Raw genomic sequence first — 24,776 nt, forward strand, 5'->3', positions numbered from 1 at the left:
TTGAGTGATTAGGAATTAGTATTTTTAAAATTACAGATATTGACTTAATTTTTTTTCAGTAGCCATGTGTGTTTAGGTGCTGTTATTGATTCAGGGTTTGGTGCACACAGGGATTTGCAGACCCCTTGTAGATAACTCTCTGGGACACCCTGAGTCTAAGTCCACAGCTAAGGAAACATGTCCTCCCTGCCATCAATCCTCTGTTCGTGGAACAGTAGGGGGCAGTGACATTAGGTATTCCATGACAAAGGGCTCTGAGACCAAACATGTTTGGAACATGCTGCATGAAATAAAGTTTCACCATTTTCTCTACTGCAGGACATCTTGGAGTATTTATAATACAAATACGTGTAATGACTCCCCAAAAGGGTGATAGAAGATGCTGCTTTTCCCATTTTTGACAAAAGCTGTGTGTGTGTGTGTGTGTGTGTGTGTGTGTGTGTGTAAGAGTGCCTATTGCAACTTGAGAACATGGTCACCTTCACCTCCTTTCCCTGGCAGGAATGCTCAGTAGCTTCTAAATCTCCCCTGCTGCTTTGTTACTGCCACTGACTCTGCTGTTGACTTCCATGCTACCTACTTCAGAGCACCTCTGATGCTATAGCCCTTCTTAAGTTGCTATAGCCCTTCTTAAGATGCTATAGCCCTTTCAGTAGTCCCCCAAAGGGTTGCTTTGCTCTCTAAGTTTACAAAGTCTTCCATGAGGAAAGTTGGGAAAAATTCTCAAGGAGTGCCCTCCAAGAGTTTCTTGCCTATTCTGTGTGAGTGTTCCTTCCTGCACACCACAGCATAGGGACTCAAAATGGTCTAGCCACCTGGACTCTTATCTACCCCCAGGCAAGTTTCCTTTCTCTCCCAGAAGCTGGAGAAATATTTTTCTCACTTCTTTCCAGTGTGCTTTAACTCCAGTGTGTTCTTATCCTGTTGACAACAGGAACACTGACTTCTCATCCATAAGACTCCCAGGAACCTGTTCCATGTTTCTCTGGTGGGCAAACATAAACCTCTTTCCTCTTCATTTGTTCATTAAACAAATATTTATAGAGTGCCTATCTGAGTCAGGCATCTGTGGAGATAGACATAAGTATATTTTGGAAGGAGACGGCATTTGGTAGAGTCAAGAATGAATTTCATGTTATTGGCTTTGGCAGCTGGTGTGGAAAGTGGTGCTGTTTACTAAGATGGGGAAGATGAGATTGGGAGGGGAAGCAGGGAGGGGGCTGAGATTCCTTTGGCGCATGTTAAACTTGAGATGTCTAAGGACTATCTACATGGAAATATTAGAAAGGCAGTTGGGAGATGCAAGTCTGGGGACTCAGAGACGTCTGGGCCGGTGATTTAGAATTCATTAGTATAAAGATGTTCTTTAAACCCAGGACAATAGATGACATGACCTAGGGAGAAATGAGAAAGGACAAGTAAAGAAGAGGTCTATGGAACCTTAGGAAACTCTAATACTTGGAGGTAGGGCAGGGAAGTTAGGCTAGCCACGGACACTGAAGAGGAGCAGTCAGCGTGACCGAGGAAAACCAGGAATAAGTAATGTCCCAGAAGCCAAAAAGAAGGAAGATCTTGAGGGAACCAAATGCTATTGTGAATTTTAAATGAAAACAGAAGCATCCATTGGTCAACCTCACAAGAACGGTCAGTGAAGAGCATGCAAAGCGAATCCAGATTGGAGTCAACCCAGGAGGGAGTGGTGAGAGAAGCAGCAGAGACAACAAATATAGCAACTATTTTGAAGACACTTTCCTGAGAAGGGAGCCGAAAAATAAGGCAGTAGAAGAAAGGGTACAGAATGTGAAGTCAAGAAGATGGGAAATACTGGAGCATGGTTATGTTGTCATGGGAATGAGCCAATGGACAAAGAGATTGGGGAAGCATGAAAAGAAAGGGGAAACCAGAAGGTAGAAGACTCTAGGTGGATCCAGAACACAGTGGGAGGAACTGGCCTTTGATAGGGGGAAGGATACACCTTGCATGTTAACAGAGGAGGAAACAGGGGCAAGTGCTGGTCTTTGGGGAGAGGTGTAGAAAGACAAGTGAATCCCCACTGCTGTTATTTATATTTACTAATGAAATCTGAAGTGAGGTCATCTGCTTAGCAGGAAGGAAGGCCAGGGATATAGGAGGTCTGAGGAAAGAGAAAGTCATTTTAGGGAGTGGGAAGCTAGAAAAAGTAAGATAGGTGAGCGGTAGTGAATGCCCACTTGCAGTTAGAGATGAAATTAAAGTGCATCCGGTCAGCTCAGTTGCGTGATATTCTCTAGCAGCACTCAACTCCTCTAGTCCTGGCACAGTTAGGTTCATCCTTGGGCACTGCAGTTGTGGGTATTCGCAAGGGGGTACGTATTTTGATGGACCATGGAGTCTAAGCAGTATAGCACCCACTACCGTGGCTGGTACACAGTGGACAATTATGAACTAATGAAGAATGTACATTTCCCCTTACATGGCTTTCACAATTCATTTACATATCCTCAAAAAAGTGGGAAAATTTAAGTCTTGTGAGTGGAGAGAATTCCCTGGCAGGGACCCAAATTCTAGAAATTCTTGAGTCTTGTCCTATAGTCATGTATTTATTCTTCACTTTCCTTTCCTCATTATGGTATTTGATGTACATATATATCAAATACACACACACACATACACACATATACTTACACAAGAGACAAGGATATTCTTTATTTTTGTGAGGTCTTTGCCTTAAACATTTCCCTTGAGGAATGTGGAGTCTAAGGTGGGGGGGTCACATATACAATAAGTTACTTGTCAAAGTCAAAATAGAAGAATGTGAAGAGTACTGGGAAGCATAATGGAAGGAGCAATTGAGTTTTTTTCTGGTAAATGGGGATGTCTTTACAGAGGAATTGACATACGAGCTGAGACTTAAAAGACAAAAGTTTCATTTAAGCCTTAACTTTTCAATAGAAAACTCACTTAACAAGAATAGGAAGAACGTATAATAAGAGCTAACACTTACTGAGTGTTTACCATGTGTCAGGAACTAAGCACTTTATATACTTTAGCCATTTAATCTATAAATAGGTTCTATTTTGATTCCTATTTTTCTGATAAAGGTTAGAGGGATTGATTACTCTGCTATTGAGAAGCCCAAATGGGACTTGAACCAGGTCTTAGTAGTGGTGAAGCTCAGGAAGGGGAAACGGCATTAGCAAAACCCTGGGGAAGGTGAAAGTGCGTGAGATGGCCTTGTAAAGAAGAGCAGACCGGGCAGGGGCAGAGTGAGGAGAGAATAAAGGACTATGGTACAGGTGAGGATAGGAAGAACAATGGAAGATGAGCCAGGAAAAGTAGGCGGTGCCCAGTTTCTAGTCCTCAACTATGAGTGAGTTCTACTTATCTATTGCTGTACAGCCTACTTCCCCAAACGTAGTGGCATAAAACAATCATTTTATTATAGTCACAGATTTGGCAGGTCCGGAATCCAGAGAGAACACAGTGGGATGGCTTGTGTCTGCTCCATAACGTCTGGGGCCTCTGCTAGGAATACTCAATGCTGAGGGCTGGAAATATATGAAGGCTCACTTACTCACATGTCTGGTTGTTGATGTTAGCTGTCGGCTGAGAGCTTAACCAAGGTTGTTGGCTGGGGTTGTTGCAACACCTTCCATGACCTCTCCATGTGGCTACATTGGCTTCCTCACAACATGGTGGCTGAGTTCTAAGCACAATTGCCCCAAGAGAACGAGAGCAGTAGTACATGGCATTTTGCTCCACTGATGGAGGCGGTCCAAAGGCCCACCCAGGTTCAAGGAGAGAAGACACAGACTGCACCACCCAGTGGAAGGAGTGTCCAAGAACTTGTGACATGCTTTAAAATTACCACAGAGTCAGTAAATGAGGTCATTAAATAGAGATCTTTAATTTTATGAAAAGCTAGTCTGCTACCACCAAGGTGATGTCTATTGCTATGTAACTTTTTTTGTGTATAATGTACGGAAGAGTGCACACTGTTCTTCCAAAGTCCCTCCTGAACCTTTCTTTCTCTCATTTTCTTTTTTTCTCCTTTCCCCTTTCTGTAGTCTGCCATACTTCCCTCATTTACAACTTTACATGAGAAGAGACACATTTAAAAGAGTCCTATGGGAGTACCTTGAAGATTTTTAGAGAAAAATAGCTATACAATTCTAACAAAAAAATAATGAAATAACATATAACAGGAGAACTTTATGTTGGAGAGGATTATCTTCCCAACACCTCAGCAGTTGGCTGAATCTTTTGGACTAAAATTATGTATAATATTTTTAATTGCACACAGTGTTACTTCAAAATTGGGACAGTTTTTAAAATGACATATTCACATTGCTCCCTGGAACCTCCTGAGGTAGGTGAACAGCTAACCCTTCCAAGACAGATGGATACTTATGAGCAATATTTAATCTTAATTGCAAGCCAGGTTTATGTGTGACAAGCTCCTGGCTTAGAAGCAATGCTTACTGTGACACAACTTTGCTGAGCTAAATGGTTACAGAGAATAGAGAATAAACAGCTGCATTATTGTGAGCCAGCATTTAAATCATGCCTAAGAACACCCCTGATTAGATGCTTCTACGCATCTTCAATTGTGCCTACAAATGCTTCTTTAAAGTGTAACTCAATAATAGTTCAATAGTTCAGTTACATTCCAACGTCCTTTATTAATTCATTTATTCCACAAATTTTGTGGCCTAACTACCATGACCAAGTCTTGAGCTAGTCACTGAATGCGATCAACAAACTATAGATCAAGAACTGTGCCATTTTTAGAGAGATTCCCACTTCAATGATTACTCCTTACTGGAGAAAATACCTTGGCTTTGCATAAAATTTCTCTCTAGAAGCTAAAGGCATAAGTGCATGGAAAACTAAGAATAATATCTGGCTCTAGCAAGAGCTCAATGCATGTTTAACTGCTTTTATTATTAAGCCTTAAATGCGCACTAAAATTCTCTCTAGTTCCCATATCCATTCTCACTATACTTCTTGAATAAGGTCAGAGATTAGCAACAATTGCAAATAAAAAAAAATGTGGTAGAAATGAATTGGCAACTTCCATTTCTAGCATGAACTAGAAACTAGTCTCCCTTTGGAAGTAAGTCTCCTTTTGAAGACAACTAGAAAAACTGGACACAAATTTTTGTTTGTTTGGAGGCATCAGATGGCTAGGAAAGAGGCAAGGAAAGAGGTCAAGATTCAAGGGAAGACAAAAACCAGAGGGGCACAGAGGCTGTTTTCTCCTGGTAGTGTCTGCTGATTCAGGAAGAGACAACTGAGAGGCTTCTAAGCTGAGCAGTGTTTTTGACAGCCTCACAAGACCAGGAATACAAAACCGAAGACAACAATTTTTCCAAGACCTGATAAGGAAGGTCTTGATAATCCACCATGTTTTGATTAGGTCTCCAAAGGACTACTTCTTATGAACTGGAAGTAGACTGACTTACAGATATTTTGAAGCCTAAATTCAAGTAATGTCTGAAATTCGATTAGAGTGTTCAGAGATTACTGGGACCCTGGTTTCCTGCCCAAAGCTAGTCCAAATTCTTTCTGGAGAAATACGGTCATTTTCTGAGGCCCTAAATTATTGCTACAATGTTTAACCTACATATATATCCTGTAATTCAAATTAATCAGGCATGTGAGGAGACAAAAAAACCATGAAAGAAAACCAATGTGCAGTTGAATCACACCCACAAGGGCTTCAAATAATAAGCTGTAAGACACAGACTTTAAAATAGCTATGATATATTCAAAATAGATAAAAGATTGAGAATTTGTGCAGAGAACTTACCAACTATAAAACTGAAAAATTAAGAACTCAATAGACAGATTATATATCTGATTGCAGAAAACTGAAGAGAGAGTTAATGAACTAGAAGATAGGTTAGAAGAAAATATCCATATTAGATTGTAGAGAGATAAATAAACAGAAAATTCCTAAGTGAGCATAAAAGACATAGAAGATAGATCAAGAAAGTACAACATACATGTAACCAGAGTCTCAGATGGAAAGAACAAATGTGTCAGATGGAATATCTGAAAAAACAGTTGGTAAAGTGTTTCCAAAATAGACGACCTTTCAAAAGAAACAATGGAAGCTAGGAGAAAATGGAATGATATTTTCCAATGCTGGTTGAAAATATCTGCCAATCCTCAAGTCGAAACTAACAAAATATCTTTTTGGAATACAAATGTTAAATAAAGACCTTTACTTAAGAGAAAAGTGAGGGGCGCCTGGGTGGCGCAGTCGGTTAAGCGTCCGACTTCAGCCAGGTCACGATCTCGCGGTCCGTGAGTTCGAGCCCCGCGTCAGGCTCTGGGCTGATGGCTCAGAGCCTGGAGCCTGTTTCCGATTCTGTGTCTCCCTCTCTCTCTGACCCTCCCCCGTTCATGCTCTGTCTCTCTCTGTCCCAAAAATAAATAAACGTTGAAAAAAAAAAATTTAAGAGAAAAGTGAGAGGGGCACCTGAGTGGATCAGTTGGTTTAAGCATCTGACTTCGGTTCAGGTCATGATCTCGCAGTGTGTGAGTTCAAGCCTCGCGTCGGGTTCTGTGCTGACAGCTCAGAGCCTGGAGCCTGCTTTGGATTCTGTGTCTCCCTCTCTCTCTGCTCCTCCCCCTCTCACACTCTGTCTCAGTCTCTGTCTCTCTCTCAAAAATAAAAATAAAACGTGTAAAAAAAAAAGACAAAGGTGAGAAAATTAATAACCTCTGGTCCATTGCAGTAAGAAATACTAAAAGGCATTTGTCACACACACACACACACACACACACACACAAAATGATTCCAGAAAGAAGGCTGTAGATCACAGGAGGAATAAAAACCAATAAAATTGGAGTTATGTCAGAAAAATAGAAGACTTGGAAGCTCCGTGATTTTGTTTCTCCACAAACCATAAAAAAAAAAAAAGCTATTTGAATAAACTTTGTAGGAGCTTTGAAAACAATTAAACCAACCATGCCTAATCAAGAAAAAAATCTTCAAAACTATAGGAAAGCACTGTGGTACTTTTGTGGTATCTTTGTCCCACCACCTCCCTGATGCAGTGATGACAGTCTGGGTTTTCAGCACTCAGAAACCTAGTTCACCATCTTGAACCAAAGGGAGCAGAACAAACCTTACCTGAAAATTATTATGTATTCAGTTCTGATATGACTGACACACTCCTTTCTGTCTTATATACTTTGGACTGTGGTTGGAGAAACCGGTGAGCCCTGCTAGTAAAGGTTATAAAGGGACTTTAATCCCACAGACACCCCTCCCCCCCCTGCCCCCCCCCCCCCCCCCCCAGCCTGGGCAAGAGATTCTAGGTGGAGACATACAATACAGCATCAAAAGCCCTGAGAACAAACTGAGGTGAGACCCTGGAAAATGAGGACATTCAAAAGCAACCATATATATGGAGGAATTTAGAAGTCACCTGTATGCCCAGAAAAATCCGTTCTCAGAAAAGTCTTGACAAGACTTTAAATTTTCACCATAGGCTGATCCCTCGGCTCAGAGCAAGTATAGCTAATCTGTAAAAACTGCCTCAGTACAGATCCAGTCTTCAAAGACTGGGAAACATGGCTGTTGTCTCCCTGTTGATCTCTCTATCTCCGTCTCTGTCTCTTCTCTTCTTTCTCTCTCTGAGTGTGTGTGTATTTGTGTGTGTATATGTGTGTGTTGTTTATTTGTTTGTTCCTGGCTTTCAAGGGAACCTCCATCAAAACATTAGCCAAACATGAATTTCAAAAACAGAGACTTAAATGAGCTCATCCTTCCAAAAATAGTCTGTAAAAGTCTCAAAACAAAGCTATTATAGCTTTCAACAATTACAAAACAACAAAATAGAATGTGAATCCTGGGGAAGTAAACAGTGAATCCTGGGAAAGGGAATCTGAAACACCATTTCCAGAGTTACCAGATTATAATAATCAAATATCCAATTTTAAACAACAAAAATTCACGAGACACACAAAGAAACAGAGAAATATGACTCATTCAAAGGAATAAAAAAAATTGACAGAAACTGTCCCCATGGAAGCCCAGACATCAGGCTTCCCAGACAAAGACTTTAAAACATCTGTTTTAAATATGCTCAAAGGCCCAGGGGAAAAAATGGACAAAGAACTAAAGGAAATCAGGAAAACAATATATGAACAAAATGAGAATATCAACAAAGAGATAGAAAATATAAAAAGGAACCAAACAGAAATTCTAGAGCTGAATAGTACAATAACTGATATTAAAAAAAAAAAATCACTACAGGGGCGCCTGGGTGGCGCAGTCGGTTAAGCGTCCGACTTCAGCCAGGTCACGATCTCGCGGTCTGTGAGTTCGAGCCCCGCGTCGGGCTCTGGGCTGATGGCTTAGAGCCTGGAGCCTGCTTCCGATTCTGTGTCTCCCTCTCTCTCTGCCCCTTCCCCGTTCATGCTCTCTCTCTCTCTCTCTCTCTCTCTCTCTCTCTCTCTCTCCCTGTCCCAAAAATAAATAAAAGTTGAAAAAAAAATTAAAAAAAAATCACTACAGGGGTTCAACAGCGGATATGAATCAATAGAAGAAAACAGAAAACTTGAATTTAGGACAACTGAGATTCTTATGATGAGCAGAAAGAAAAAAAGAATGAAGAAAAATGAACAGGGCTTAAGGGACTTGTGAGGCAACATCAGTGTACCAACGTATGCATGAGAGTCCCAGAAAAAGAAGAAAGGAAGGAGAAGAAAGATTTTTTGAAGAAAAACCTTGGGACAAAACTCCCCTAATATGATAAAAGATATGAACTTACAAATCCAACAATCTCAACAAACTCCAAGTAAGAGAAACACAAATATGCCACCCTGAAACACATTATAATCAAACTTTTGAGGTCAAAGACAAAGAGAGAATCTTGAAAGCAGAGAGAAGCAACACATCACATATAAGGAATCCTCAGTAAGATTATCAACCAATTTTTCTTCAGAAACCTTGAAGGCCAGAAGGTGGTAGGAATATATTAAGGGTATGTGCTGAAAGGAAAAAAAAAACCATGTCAGCCAAGAATTCTATATCTGCAAAACCGTCCTTCAAAAATGAGGGAGGAAGTAGGGTGGTTGAGTGTCTGACTTAGGTTCAGGTCATGATCCAGCTCATGGTTCAAGAGTTCAAGCCCCATGTCAGGCTAGCTGCTGTCAGCACAAAGCCTGCTTCGGATCCTCTGTCTCCCTCTCTCTCTTCCCCCCGCCCCCACTTGTGCTCACTCTCTCTAAAATAAACAATTTAAGAAAGTGAGGGAGGAAGTAACACATTCCCAGATAAACAAAAGCTGAGAGAGTTCATTACTACCAGATCTGGCCTAAAAGAAATGCTAAGGGGAGTTCTTCAGTATGAAATGAAATACTGTAACTTGAAGCTGTATGAATATATAAATTCATGGGCAGATATAAAAGTTAGTATTGTTATCTTAGTTTGTAACTTCAATTTTCATTTTGTACAAGATTTGAAAGACAACTGCATAAAATAATTATAAATCTATGTTAATTAATACACAGTATATAGAGATGTCATTTGTGACACTGATAACATCAAATGGGGAGGAAGAGCTATAAAAGAATACAGCCTTTGTATGCAATTAAAGTTGAGTATCAGTTTAAAATAGATCGTTATAACTTTAAGATGTTATATGTAAGCCCACAGTAACCACAAAGCAAATATCTATAGAAAATACACAAAAGGACATAAGGGAATCAAAACATGTTGCTACAAAAAAAATCAACTAAACACAAAAGAAAGCAGTAATGGAGGAAATGACGGACAAAAATTCTAAAGGCATATAGAAAACAAATAATATCATGGCGAGCTTAAATCCTTTCTTGTCAGTAAGTACTTTAAATATAAGTGGACTAAACTCCCCAAGAAAAGGACATAGTTCGGAAGAATGGATTAAAAAAAACAAAGCAGAATTCAAGGACAGTCTCTAAAGAGACTCTCTTTATATCTAAAGACACACTTAGGTTGACAGTGAAATGATGGAAAAAGGTATTCTGAGCAAATAGTCAAAAAGAGAGCAGGGGTGGCTAGACTAATATCAGACAAAGTAGACTTTAAGTCAAAAACTGTTATAAGGGACAAGGGCATTATATATTGAGAAAAGGGTCAATTCACCAAGAAGATATAACAATTATAAATAAGCACAAGACAACAGAGTTCCAAAACACATGAATCAAATATTGACAGCATTGAAGGGAGAAACAGATAGCTCTACAAGGATACTAGGAGACCTTAATACCCTAGTGTCAAGACTGAACAAACAGAAAAGCAGTAAGGAAACTGTCTCCATCCATTTGGGCTGGTATAACAGAGTACCATAGACTGGATGGCTTATAAACAATAGAAATTTATTTCTCACAGTTCTAAAGGCTGAAAGTTCAAGATCAAGGTACTGACAGATTTAGTGTCTGGGGAGCATGCTTCTTGATTGATAGATGGCCATCTTCTCACAACATCCAAGGCAGAAAGAGAAAGGGAGCTCTCTGAGGTTTCTTTAATAAGGATACTAATCCCATTTTTTGAGGACTCCAACCTCATGACCTAATCACATCCCTAAGGCCCCACCTCCTAATACCATCACACTGGGATTAGGACTTCAATATATGAATTTGAGGGGGTCATAAATATTCTATTGCAGAAACAGAGGACTTAACACTGTGGACCTAATAGGCATATAAAGAATATGCCACCCAACAATATCAGAATACACAATTTTCTCAAGCACACATGGAACATTCTCCAGGTTATCAATTGTTAGGCCATAAAACAATTTTTAATAAATTTTAAAAGACTGAAATTGTACAAAGTATCTTTCCTTATCATAATGGAATGAAATGAAACCAATGACAGAAGGAAAATTTACAAATATGTAGAAATTAAACAACACACTGACACAATCAAATGGGTCAAGGAAGAAGTGACAAGGTAAATCAGAAAATATGTTGAGATAAATTAAAATGAAAATACAACAGACAAAAAATTGAAGTGTAGTCAAAGTAGTGCCAAGAAGGAAACATACAGGGGCGCCTGGGTGACGCAGTCGGTTGAGCGTCCGACTTCAGCCAGGTCACGATCTCGCGGTCCGGGAGTTCGAGCCCCGCGTCGAGCTCTGGGCTGATGGCTCAGAGCCTGGAGCCTGTTTCCGATTCTGTGTCTCCCTCTCTCTCTGCCCCTTGCCCGTTCATGCTCTGTCTCTCTCTGTCCCAAAAATGAATAAACGTTGAAAAAAAAAAATTTAAAAAAAAAAAAAAAAGGAAACATACAGCTGTAGATGCTTCCATTAAAAAGATTCCAAATCACCAACCTAACTTTATACCTTAGAGAACTAGAGAAAGAAGAATAAACTATACCTAAATCTATTAGATGGAAGGAAATGATAAAGATTAGAGCAAAGATAAATAAAAGAGAGTATCAAAAAATAATAGAGAAAATCAAGTGAAAGCAAGAGTTGTTTCTTGGAAAAGATTGACAACTTTGACAAACCTTTAGCTAGTTTGGTGAAGAAAAAAATGAGTGAAGGCTCAAAAAACTAAATTCAGAAATGAAAGTGGGGATATTTATACTGATTTTACAGAACTAAGAAGGATTATAAAAGAGTATGAGAAACTATGGTATGGCAACAGTGGATAGCCTGGGTAGAATGAACAAACTCATAGAAACAACAGCCTACAAAGACTAAACCTTCATTAAAGAAATAGAAAATCTGTATAGGCTTCTAACTAGCAAGGGATGGAATCAGCAATCAGAAACCTGACAGCAAAGAAAAGTCCAGACAAAATAGTCTTTAAGGTAATAAGCATTACTAGAAATAAGTGGGATGTTTCACAGTGAGGAAGTTTAACTTACCAGCAAGAGAATCCATTTTAAACTGGTTATTTATCCTACAACATGTTGTCAAAAGACCCAGATCAAAGATGTTCAGAACTACAAGAAAAAACACATTCATCCATAGTCATAGTCGGAAATTTAACATACCTCTGTGGCAACTGATGAAACAAGCAATGGATCTGCTTTAACAATTGTTACAAAAATCAATTTCTAACAAAAAGTCAATAAGAATACAAGAAGTTTGAGTAACACAATTAACACGCTTGATCTAATTGCTTGTGTAGAACACCGAACTCCACAACTGTTGTATAGCGTATTTTCAGGCCCTCAAAAATATTTCTCTCAAGTTTATCACATGCTTAGCCACAAAGCAAAGCTTGATAATTTCCAAAAGATTGAAATCCTATGGCATCTGTTCTCTGACCACAGTTTCATTGGACTAGAAATTGATTTAAATATCCCTTAAACATCTCCATACGTTTAGAAGTTAAGAAATACACTTCTAAATAACACAGAGGTCAAAAGAAGAAATCACAAGGGTAACGGACTGCCTATCTGTGTCCCACCAAAATTCATATGTTGAAATCCTAACCGCCAAAAGAATGGTATGAGGTGGGCCTTTGGGAGGTTTGGGAGGTAAAGTTTAAATGAGGTGTTGAGGCTGGAGACCACATGATAGGATTAATTTACTAACAAGAAGATAAAGAGACTACCTTTTGTGGGAGCGAAGTGGTAGCTGGGCTGCTCCTGGAACTGTCGCTGCTTCGGGTTCTCTGTCAGGCTTCCTAGCAGTGGCCTAACGGAAAACTAAGAAAAGATGTCTGAATGTATTCGGGGAACCAAAGATGAGAATGACAAGCCCATTGAAACGCCATCAGAAGACGATGGGACAGTGCCGCTGTCCACAATTACAGCCCAGTTTCTGGGGGCCTGTGGATTGAGCTAGAGGAGTCTAGTGTCTCAGTGTATGAGAGGTGTCTGGCTGGTAGAAGGAATTCTGCATGCCCCCGAAGCTGGCTGGGGAAATCTGGTATAGGTTGTCAACGATCACAAACTACCTTTTTGTCAACAGAAGAAAAATGGATGAGACGGATGCTTCTTCACCAGTGTAAGTGAAAAGAGCTGTCCAGAAAACATCGGATTTAATAGTGTTGGGTCTCCCGTGGAAAACGGCTGAACAGGATCTAAGAGAATATTTTAGTACCTTTGGAGAGGCTCTTATGGTTCAGGTCAAGAAAGATCTTAAAACTGGTCATTCAGAGGGGTTTGGTTTTGTTCGTTTTACGGAATACGAAACCCAGGTGAAGGTAATGTCGCGGCGACATATGATAGACGCACCACGGTGTGACCGTAAACTTCCTAATTCTAAGCAAAGCCCAGATGAGCCTTTGAGAAGCAGGGAGGTGTTTGCTGGGCGCTGTACAGGGGACATGACCGCCGATGAGAGTCGGCAGGTTTTTTTGCCAGTACGGAGAAGTGGCAGACGTCTTCATTCCCAAACCGTTCAGGGCGTTTGCCTTTGTTACATGTGCAGATGATCAGGTGGCCCAGTCTCTTTGTGGAGAGGACTTGATCATTAAAGGAATCAGCGTCCATATAGCCAATGCTGAACCTAAGCACAATTGCAATAGACAGAAAGAAGTGGAAGAATTAGTGGTAATCCAGGTGGCTTTGGGAATGGGGTGGATTTGGTGACAGCAGAGGAGGTGGGGCTGGTGTGGGAAACAATCAAGGCGGTAATACGGGTGGGGGGATGAACTTTGGCGCTTTTAGCATTAATCGGCAATGATGGCAGCTGCCCAGGGGGCACTGCAGAGCAGCTGGGGCATGGTGGGCATGTTAGCCAGGCAGCAGGACCAGTCAGGCCCATCGGGTAATAACCAAAGCCAAGGCAACATGCAGAGGGAGCCAAATCGGGCCTTTGGTTCTGGAAATAACTCCTATAGTGGTTCTGATTCAGGTGTGGCGACTGGTTGGGGATCCGCATCAGATGCAGGGTCAGGCAGCGGTTTTAATGGAGGCTTTGGCTCCAGCACGGATTCTAAATCTTCTGGCTGGGGAATGTAGACGGTGGGGTTGGTATAGACTGGTAGGAATTCAGATTTTTCTAAACACATGGTAAGTATGTTGTAAAATACATATGTACCGAGAATTTTCAGAATTGGTCTATTCAGTGTGGAGTATATTCAGGAGTATTTTTGACATTTTTCTTTAGAAAAAGAGGACAAGCTAAAGGAATTTTGTAAGTTTTGTTACATAAAGGGTTGAAATATAGAGTGTTTGAAAGAGAACTGCTGTTTGCCTGATTGGTAAAAAACCCAACACACTACAATTGATATCAAAAGGTTTCTCCTGGAATATTTTATCCCTGGACTTGTCAAGTGAATTCTTTGCACGTTCAAAATAGAAACCATTTGGGGCGCCTGGGTGGCGCAGTCGGTTAAGCGTCCGACTTCAGCCAGGTCACGATCTCGCGGTCCGGGAGTTCGAGCCCCGCGTCGGGCTCTGGGCTGATGGCTCAGAGCCTGGAGCCTGTTTCCGATTCTGTGTCTCCCTCTCTCTCTGCCCCTCCCCTGTTCACGCTCTGTCTCTCTCTGTCCCAAAAATAAATAAATGTTGAAAAAAAAAATTCAAAATAGAAACCATTGATTAGAACTACACTGTTTTCTCCTTGTTTTAATTTGAACCCCACCATAGGAATTTTTTCCATAGGAAAATCTCTTTTGGAGATCATGGTGTCACAGTGTTTGGTTCTTTCGTTTTCATTTTTGTTTTTTGTTAACATTTGTCTCCCTTCATGTGCAAAAGTACAATACGAAGGCTTCATTTAATCTCTGTAGTTCAGCTCATTTCAAATGTTTATGGAAGAAGCAACTTCATTGAAAGTAGTGCTGTAAATATTCTGCCATATGAATACTTCCGTCTACAGGCTCTCTCGTTCAAGACTTCGTCATCACACTGCACAGGCTGCATCTTTGATGGTGGGTGTCCCATTTTTATCCACTACTCTTTATTTCATGGAGTCGTATCAACGCTATGAACGCAAGGCTGTGATATGGAACCAGAAGGCTGTTTGAACTTTTGAAACTTTGTGTGGGATTGATGGTGGTGCAGAGGCATGAGAGGCTAGCATGAGCGAGAAAAGGAGAGAGCGCGTGCAGAGACTTGGTGGTGCATAATGGATATTTTTTAACTTGGCGAGATGTGACTCTCAATCCTGTGGCTTTGGTGTGAGAGTGTGCAGAGAGCAGTAATAGCAGATAACGTATGAATGTGTTTCGCATTCAAAGGACATCCACATCTGTTGGAAGACTTTAAGTGAGTTTTGTTGGATGTGTTAAGTGAAATGATACTTGTATTTCCCCTCCCCTTTTGTCAACTGCTGTGAATGCTGTATGGTGTGTGTTCTCTTCTGTTCCTGATCTGTAAGTGTGGTCCTGTGAACTGAAGCTGGTGGGTTGAGAAGATGGACTGAGCTTGTGGTGTGCTTTGAAGGAGTACTGGGAAGCAGAGTTCCGGGAGCAGAGCTCACCAGTGAGCTCGGGGTGTCGCCAAGAAGGGTGGAAGTTCTAATGTCTGTCAGCTACCCATAAGAATGCTGTTTGATGCAGTTCTGTGTCCTGTGCTTGGATGCTTTTTATAAGAGTGGTTAACGTCGGAAATTCTTATATAAAACTGATTTAAATTAACAAAAGAGTGTGAGTGTACAAAAGAGTAAAAAATTTCAAAAGAGTGTAAATTAACAAAAGATAAAGAGACTATAGTTTGCTCTCTGTCATGAGGATACAGGGGAGGAAGATATCTATAAGCCAGGACGTGAGTCCTTACCAAACACCAATCTACTAGTGCCTTGATCTCTTGACTTCTTAGCCTCCAGAGCCGCGAGAGATAAATGTTTGTTGTTTAGGCCACTCAGTCCATGGTATTTTTGTTACAGCGGCTTGAAGTGACTGAGACCACAAGTGAAATGTGAACTAGGTGGGAAAAAAAAACAACGTATCAAATTTTATGGGATGCAGTAAAATAGTGCTTAGTGGGAAATTTATAGCATTGAACGCCTGTATTAGACAAAGAAGTAAGAGGTAAAATCAGTCATCCAAGCTTCCACCATAGGAAACTAGAAAAAAGAAGTACAAATCAAATCCAAACTAAGCAAAAGAAAAAAACAAATTAAAACAGAAATCAATGCAATTGAAACAGGGAATTGATAGAGAAAGTCAATAAAATCAAAAGATGTTTCTTTTAAAAGATCAATATAACTGATAAGCCCTTAGCCAGTCTATCTAAATAGAAAAGAAAGGCAAAACAAATTACAATGATCAAAACTGAAAGAGAGGGCATCACTATGGACCCCATGGCATGAAAAGGATAATAAGAGAATGCAATGAACAACCCTACACCCAGAAATGTGATGACCCAGATGAAATGGGCCAATTCAGTGAGACACAATTTGTCAAAACTCTTATAGGAAGAAAGAGTCTGAATAGCCCTATGTCTAAAAAAGAGACTGATTCAAGAATTCATAAATTTTCGGGGCACCTGTGTGGCTCAGTTGGATGAGCGTCCAACTTTGGCTGAGGTCATGATCTCCAGGTTTGAGAGTTCAGGCCCCACGTGGCTCTGTGTTGACAGCTCAGAGCCTGGGGCCCGCTTTGGATTCTGTGCCTCCCTTTCTCTCTGCTCCTCCCCTGCTCACACTCTCTCTCTCCTTCAAAAATAAATAAACATTAAAAAAAAAGAATTAATAAATTTTCAAAACATAAAACACCAGGCCCAGAATTCACTAGTTAATTCTACCAAACATTTAAGGAAGAAATTATATAAATTCTCTATAATCTTTTCCAGAAGATAGAAGCAAGAGTACTTCCTAGTCTATGAGGCCAGGATTACCCTAATACCAAAACTGAACAATGAGATTACAAAACAAGCAAACTAAAGACCAATATCTCTCATGAACATAGATGCAAAAATCCTCAAAAAAAAAAATCACAATAAATTGAATCCAACAATGTATAAAAATAATTCTACACCATGACCACTAGGGGTTTATTCCAAGTAGGCAGGGCTGGCTCACTATTCAAAAATCGATTAAGGTAATGCATGCTACCAATAGACCAAAGAAATGAGGAAATATTTAAAACTGAATGATAACAAAAATGCTATATATCAGAACTAGGAGACACAACTAAAGCTCTACTTAGAGGCAGAAATGTAGTTGTAAATGTATATTTTAGAAAAGAAGAAAGTTTGGGGCGCCTGGGTGGCTCAATCGGTTAAGCATCTGACTTCGGCTCAGGTCATGATCTCACAGCTTGTGGGTTCGAGCCCCACATTGGGCTCTGTGCTGACAGCTCAGAGCCTGGAGCCTGCTTCGGATTCTGTGTCCCTCTCTTGCTCTGCCCCTCCCTCACTCATGCTCTCTCTCTCTCTCTCTCTCTCCCACTCTCTCAAGAATGAATAAACATTAAAAAAAATTTAAAAAAGTAAAGAAAGTTAGAAAAAGTATTGTAAATTATATTTAATAAGAAAGAGCAGAAGGAAGGAAGCAATAAGTAGAAAATAATGAAACAAGAAAAAATAAAATAGATTTCACAGAACTGATCATTGATTCTTTCAGAAGACCAACAAAATTTGGAGACTAATAAAGAAAAAAAACATGGAGTAATTAACCAGTATCTAAAATAAAAATGAAAAATGAACTATTGGGACCTCATCAACATAAAAATCTTCTGCACAGCGAAGGAAATAATCAGCAAAACTAAAAGGCAACTGACAGAATGGGAGAAGATATTTGCAAATGACATATCAGATGAAGGGTTAGTATGCAAAATCTATAAAGTACTTGTCAAACTCAACACCTGAAAAACAAATAATCCAGTGAAGAAATGGGCAAAAGACATGAATAGACACTTCTCCAAAGAAGACATCCAGATGGCCAAACGACACATGAAAAAATGCTCAACATCACTCAGCATCAGGGAAATAGAAATCAAAACCACAATGAGATACTACCTCACACCTGTCAGAATGAGTAAAATTAAGAACTCAGGAAACAAGAGAAGTTGGCAAGGATGTGGAGAAAGAGGATCTCTTTTGTACTCCTGGTGGGAATGCAAACTGGTGCAGCCCCTCTGGAAAACAGTATGGAGGTTCCTCAAAAAATTAAAAATAGAACTACCCTACGACCCAGCAACTGCACTACTAGGTATTTATCCAAGGGATACAGCATCCATCAAAGGGACACATGCACCCCAATGTTTATAGCAGCGCTATCAACAATAACCAAAGTATGGAAAGAGCCCAAATGTCCATTGATGGATGAATGGAGAAAGAAGATGTGGTATGTATGTATGTGTATATATATATATATATATATATATATATATGTGTGTGTGTGTGTGTGTGTGTATACACACACACACAACAGAGTATTACTTGGCAATCAAAAAGAATGAAATCCTGCCATTTGCAACTACGTGGATGGAACTGAAGGTATTATGCTAAGTGAAATTAGTCAGAGAAAGACAAATATCATATGCCTTCACTCATATGAGGACTTAAAGAGACAAAGCAGATGAACATAAGGGCAGGGAAGCAAAAATAATATAAAAACAGGGAGGGGACAAAACACAAGAGACTCTTTAAATATGGAGAACAAACAGAGGGTTACTGGAGGGGTTGTGGGAGCGGGGAGGGGCTAAATCGGTAGGGGGCATTAGGAAATCTACTCCTGAAATCATTGTTGCACTATATGCTAACTAACTTGTATGTAAATAAAAAAAATAAATGAAAATGAGTTATCTCTGCAGACACGGCAGCTCTGATAAATATAATAGGATATATTATAAACATCTCTGTACTAATACATTTGAAAATTTATATGGAGTGGACAAATTCCTAGAAAAATACAATTTACTGAAACTGATACAAGAAGAAATAGGAAAACTTGAATAGTATAATTAAAAAGTAAATTGACAAAAAAAGAGAAAGAAATTGAATCTATAATTTAACACGTTCCATATAGAAAACATCTACATCAAACAGCTTTGTTGGAGAACTTTAACAATCAGCTAAGGAGTTAATAATGCTAATATTACACAAGATTTTCCAGAGAATAGAAAAAAGAGAATAACTTTCAATTAATCTTATGAGACCAATAAGAAAGAGACCAATTTAATAGAAAAAAGGACCCAGACTCTTCATGAAAGAGAATATCAATTTGCCAATAAACAGAGAAAAAGAGACTCAACTTCTTTGTCATTAAGGAACCACAAATTAATCCAAAATAAGATACCATTAGAGAATCATCAGAATGGCTAAAATTAAAAAGGCTTCCAGTACCAACTTTAATGAAGATGTGGAACAACTGTAACTTTCTTTTCTTTTCTTTTTTATTTTTTTTTAACGTTTATTTATTTTTGAGGGAGAGAGAGAGAGAGAGAGAGAGAGAGCATGAGCAGGGGAGGAGCAGAGAGAGAGGGAGACACAGAATCCGAAGCAGGCTCCAGGCTCTGAGGTGTCAGCACAGAGCCTGACACGGGGCTGGAACTCACAAACTGAGATCACGACCTGAGCCAAAGTCGGACACTCTACCGACTGAGCCACCCAGGAACCCTCCCCCCCCCTTTTTTTTTTTTAATGTTTATCTATTTTTGAGAGAGAGAAAGACACACACACACAGAGTGTGAGCAGGGCAGGAGCAGAGAGAGAGGGAGACACAGAATCCCATGCAAGCTCCAGGCTCTGAGCTGTCAGCACAGAGCCTGATGTGGGGCTCGAACCCGGGAGCTGTGAGATCATGAGCTGAGCCAAAGTCAGAGGCCCAACTGACTGAGCCACCCAGGCACCCCAACAATTGTCTAACTTTCATAACACTGTTTGTCAGGAAGGTAACCTGGCACAACCACTTTGGAATACTGTTTGTTAGTATTACCTAGAGCTGCACTGGCCAGTGTAGCAGTTCATAACCACGTTAGCTATTGGACACTTGAAATGTGGCTGGTCCAATTGCTATAAATGTAAAACACACATTGAACTTTGAAGATTTAATATGTAAAAAAAATGTAAAAATATCTGATTAATAATTTTCATACTGAGGACATGCTGAAATGATAATATTTTGGATGTGCTGGATTAATAAAATGCACGCTTAATATTAATTTAACTTTTAAAAAACCTTTTTAATGTGGCTACTAGAAAATTCTAAATTACATATATGACTTGACTTGTACTATATTTCTAGGATGGTGCTGATCTACAGCTAAGATTCATTCATTTTTTATTTCTGGGTATATTCCCAACAGAGATGTGTATATACACGCAGTGAAAGTGAAGCACAAGAATGTTTATAGCAGCATTATGCGCAATAACTAAAAACCGGAAATAACCCAAATGCCCTTCAACAGTGGAATGGATAAATAAATAAGGGGTAATTACAATAATGAAATACTATTTAGCAACAAAAATCAGTAAACTATAACTGTATTCAACCACCTGGATGACTCTCACAGTGTTAAATATTAAATCATCTCATTTGATTCCATATATAAAGTTTAAATGGGAAATTAAGCTACCGTATTAGAAGTCGGGATACTAGTTTGGGGAGAATACTAGCGGTAGTGACTGGGAGGAGGCTTTGGGAAACTGGCAAAGTTCTGTGACTTGGTAGGGTGGTGTTATGTGGGTTTTTGCTTTGTGATAATTCATTGGGCTGTACATTTATGTACATTCGTATGTGCAGTAATCTGTATGTTGTTATCCCTTCATAATAAAAAAAAAACTAAGAGGGGTTAGTGAGGCTTATATCAATTTGTTGCAAATCTTTTTAATAAATGCAAGACCTCTTTGAAAATAAAGATCTTCATGACTGATCCATTTATGTAAATTGCAGAAAAGCAAATTAAGAGTTGTTTTTTGAAGACCATATTTTGCCCAGTAAGGAAATCTGGATACTTTCTAAATAAATCGTTCTAGGTATGACTCTCTAGTTTAAAATAAAAATATCTCTGCCCTTTGCTTGGTCAGGAAGCTTGGCATGACAGTCCATTTCCTGACAGATATGTCAATAGTGTTGACAAAAATAAAATAAAGAATCTCAGAATTGCAGAATTTAAGGGGACATTGAAGCCTAGCCTTTTTTTCTGAGTTGTGATTTCTTTGTGAAATCGATGGAATCGAGGGCACTTCCTCTTGAAAATGCATATGTGTACAATACAGGTATATATATAATATTTTACACATAATTTCAGTTGGCTCACCATGGTAGTTTGTCCAGTCCAGGTTATTTGGTAGATAAAGCTCTAAAGCAGAAAGAGATCAAGTGACATGGCTGGTTAGTGGAAAAACCAGTACCAATATTGCAGACTCTTAATTTCCAAACCAGTCATTATTCTTTCAAGTAAAGCAGTTTCCTTCTCCTGCGTACCCATATATGTATTATATGTAATATATATGTACGTAATATATATATATATGTTGTATATAATGTTGCATATAATAGATATATATGTATTATATGTAATATGTATATAACATACATATATGTTGTTCTCATATGATTCTCATATATGATTGAATTCTCATGTAATTCTGTCCTTATCCCTTTGCTTACTTGAGAGATGCTTTCACCTAAGAAGATGACTCCCCTTTTAAAAATAATATCCTATAAATTGTTCTCTATCACTGTGTTTGAGACTATGCATTGTTTCCGGACCACACTGTAGGAACCATGCCTTATCTGTCTTTGTTTTCCCCAAACCACCTAGCTAAGTGCAAGAAATATATCCATTATAAAACCAACGTGTGTTGCATTAAAAGGACATGCAAATATATGACTGAAACTTCATGATAGAATGATATCCTGTAATTACAGTGTTATTAGGTGCTTAGATTCTGGTATCAGACTGCCTAAATATGAATTCAGCCTCTGCTATTTACTAGCTCTATGTTTTGGGTGTATTACTTAACCTGGGTCTCACTTGGTAAATCCGATGGCACCAAACTGAATTTATACGATCATTGTGAGGATTAAGGAGATAATCTACGTGAAATCTCTTGAGCAGTATCTGGTACATAGATTTTAGTTAGCTGTGATTGTTGTTATGACATACTCAACCCTTGAATTAAAGACTCAGTTGGAGCACAACAGATTTAGATTCTTAGAATTATACTGGTCAACCAGTCTACCCAATCCTGGAATTATTCACAGATGGTTCTAACAGATTCTGCTTTTGCTTAATACATTCCAGCGACAGGGAACTCATTAGAACCAACTGAAGCAGCTCCAATTCTTCCAAAGTTCTTCCTTACTATTAGGTTGAGTCATATGAAATTGCTATTTCTGGGCCAAAACAATTAAATTATCAACAATGTATTTATTTATTTTTTTTTCAACGTTTATTTATTTTTGGGACAGAGAGAGACAGAGCATGAACGGGCGAGGGGCAGAGAGAGAGGGAGACACAGAAACGGAAACAGGCTCCAGGCTCTGAGCCATCAGCCCAGAGCCCGACGCGGGGCTCGAACTCCCAGACCGCGAGATCGTGACCTGGCTGAAGTCGGATGCTTAACCGACTGCGCCACCCAGGCGCCCCTCAACAATGTATTTAAAAAGACCAGAAATTTGTCTTTCTATCCTTGCCTCTTGCTTTAACATCTCTCTCCTTCTACAGGACAATCCTTTAGAGACAATGGAGAGTCAATGGGGAACAAGACAGACCTAGCTCCTGCCTTCACTGAGGTTTACATGCTTATTAAGGAGACAACAAAATAAGCAATCGTGTATCATTTTCAGATTCAAGGAGCTGGAAGAATAACGTTGCAAGCAAAGGGCTTAACTGAGCGAATTCCCACGGAATGTATCACACATGAGGAATTGAGAGTATAGAGCAGCACTGCCGGAAGACTTTTCTGTGATGATAAAAATACTCTGTATCGGCACAGTCCCTTATGATAGCCACCAGTCACCTAGGGCTACTGAGCACTTGAAATGTGGCTAGTGTCATGTCACTCAGGAAATGCAATTTTAATTTAACTTAATTTTAATTAATTTAAATTTAAATAGCCATATGTGGCTAGCGGCTACCAGGCTGAACAGAGAGTATAAAGGAAGAGGATAAAAGGACAAAAAGATGAGACTGGAGAAGTCAGCAGGGTTCCAGACCATGAAAAGCCTTGAGGAGCATGTTAATGACTATGATTTTAACCTCAGAAGGATTTTACATTCCAGGGTATAACATGTTGAGATAGGGGTTTTAGAAACATAGTATTGGCTGCCTTATGGAGATAGACAGGAGAAGGGTAGAGAAATGGATCTTGTCTTTAGGAGTTGGCTCTATAAGGGGAGAGATGGGAACAAAGGCAAAATGACTCAAAGATATCTCGAAGAGACAAAGACTTATATAACGAATCACACCCAGTCAAAGGCATCACTCATGTATATGTTTATATACATTGTGCACTCATGATCCACATTTCTTGCCTTTTTCTAGTTGCTCACAGGACATCTACCCTCCCAAGTATTTCTGTGTGTCCCCAGTGGTACCTGAGCTCACAAGGAAGTCTATTAACAAAATAGTCATGCAGCATTCACCTTGTTCTTCCTCCTCTGTGCATTTATCACTTTGTTCTTCTCTGGTCCTTGCCACTGACGGTACTTTGAGGTACTCTGAGGGCACTGCTCTGTTCTCTGCAGAAGGAGGAGGAATGTCCCCATCTCAGCAACCTAAGCCACACTGCTTGGCTCACCCTCCCCTTGATCCTCAAAGCATTTTCTTTAACCAGCTCTTTTGGGCTCCCTCCCCCAACTTCTCTAAGCTCTACATATGGGGTAAGACAAAACAAAACAAAACGAGAGAAGTACCTAATTGCTGATGGTAATAAGCCGCCATTGGGTCCTTACCCCCCACTCTAGGAACCGATATACATATATATACACATGCATACATATAGACATATCACAACTCCTCCCCAGCTCCCTGACACACGCCACATAAAAGCACACACATCTTATGTGTGTAGCACATAGAACTTCGCAACTCCTAGCACGTCAGCTGACATATCCATACAAGGCTGAATTCTCTTCAAGATCAGCCAACACCATCCCTATTCCATATATGCCCTTGCAAAAGAAAGGGACAAAAAAGTACATAAGCAATCACAGCCCAACAGCCACAGATAAGGTGTATGGGGCTGAAGCAATAGCATGTCATTATGTGAAGTGCATGGACTTTTACTCTGGCACCAGACTGACCTGGATTCAAATCTCAGCCGCATCACTTTTCCTAACTGGGTGGTCTTGGGCAGATCGCTTAACCTCTGTGAACTTCAGTTCTCGGTTCTACAAAATGCCTACGTTTGCGAGTTGTGAACATTAGAAACAGCCCATGTACAGTGCCTAGAAGGTGCCCAATGAATGGAAAGCGGGGGGTCTCTCCATCGGTGCTGGGAGCGTTGGAAAACTCAGGATGCCAGAGGCCCTTGCAAAGGGGACCCAGAATCAAGGCCAGAGTGAGTGCGACCACATCCTTATGCAAAAGCATCCTGGGACTTTATTAGATTACAGCCTTGAACTCGCCTAGTGAGGAAACTGAAGCCAGAGGCAGGAAGTGAGTTAATCAGGGTCACGTAGCAAACCGGTGCCAAAGCCGGGACAAAATTCCAGGTCAGTCCGGAAAGGTTCGGCCCAAGGCTCCTTTCTGCAAGGCAGCAGCCTCCCAGCCGCCCAGGTTCTGCTCTGACCCGCCCCTACCTCACTCTGATGTGACAATTCACTCTTCCTTGGCACCTGAGGTGTCTCCTCACGAGGGCCAAGAGAAAGAGCAGGTGCAGTGTGTTTGTAGAGACTACCAGGCCCTTAAAGACCTCCCCGTCGCCATGGCAACCCGAGCTCGGTTGCCGAGGACCCGCTCCGCCGGCGCCCCCTCCCCTTCACGCAGCGGAC

At 40.1% G+C, this 24,776-nt stretch overlaps 1 long non-coding RNA gene and 1 pseudogene across 1 annotated transcript; one reads left to right on the forward strand and one right to left on the reverse strand.

Moving 5' to 3' along the window:
• The first annotated feature begins 12,653 nt into the window (after positions 1 to 12,653).
• On the forward strand, positions 12,654 to 13,938 carry LOC101098983 (annotated as a pseudogene).
• Positions 13,939 to 19,662: 5,724 nt separating this feature from the next.
• Positions 19,663 to 24,771, reverse strand: LOC109491842. Its single transcript, XR_002145390.3, has 3 exons — positions 24,585 to 24,771; positions 23,427 to 23,522; positions 19,663 to 21,135 (listed from the first exon to the last, which is right to left on the reverse strand). It is a non-coding gene; the product is annotated as an uncharacterized LOC109491842 (long non-coding RNA).
• Positions 24,772 to 24,776: the final 5 nt, after the last annotated feature.

This window comes from Felis catus, chromosome D1 (assembly GCF_018350175.1).
Source record: "Felis catus isolate Fca126 chromosome D1, F.catus_Fca126_mat1.0, whole genome shotgun sequence".
In the NCBI taxonomy this organism is placed as follows: domain Eukaryota; kingdom Metazoa; phylum Chordata; class Mammalia; order Carnivora; family Felidae; genus Felis; species Felis catus.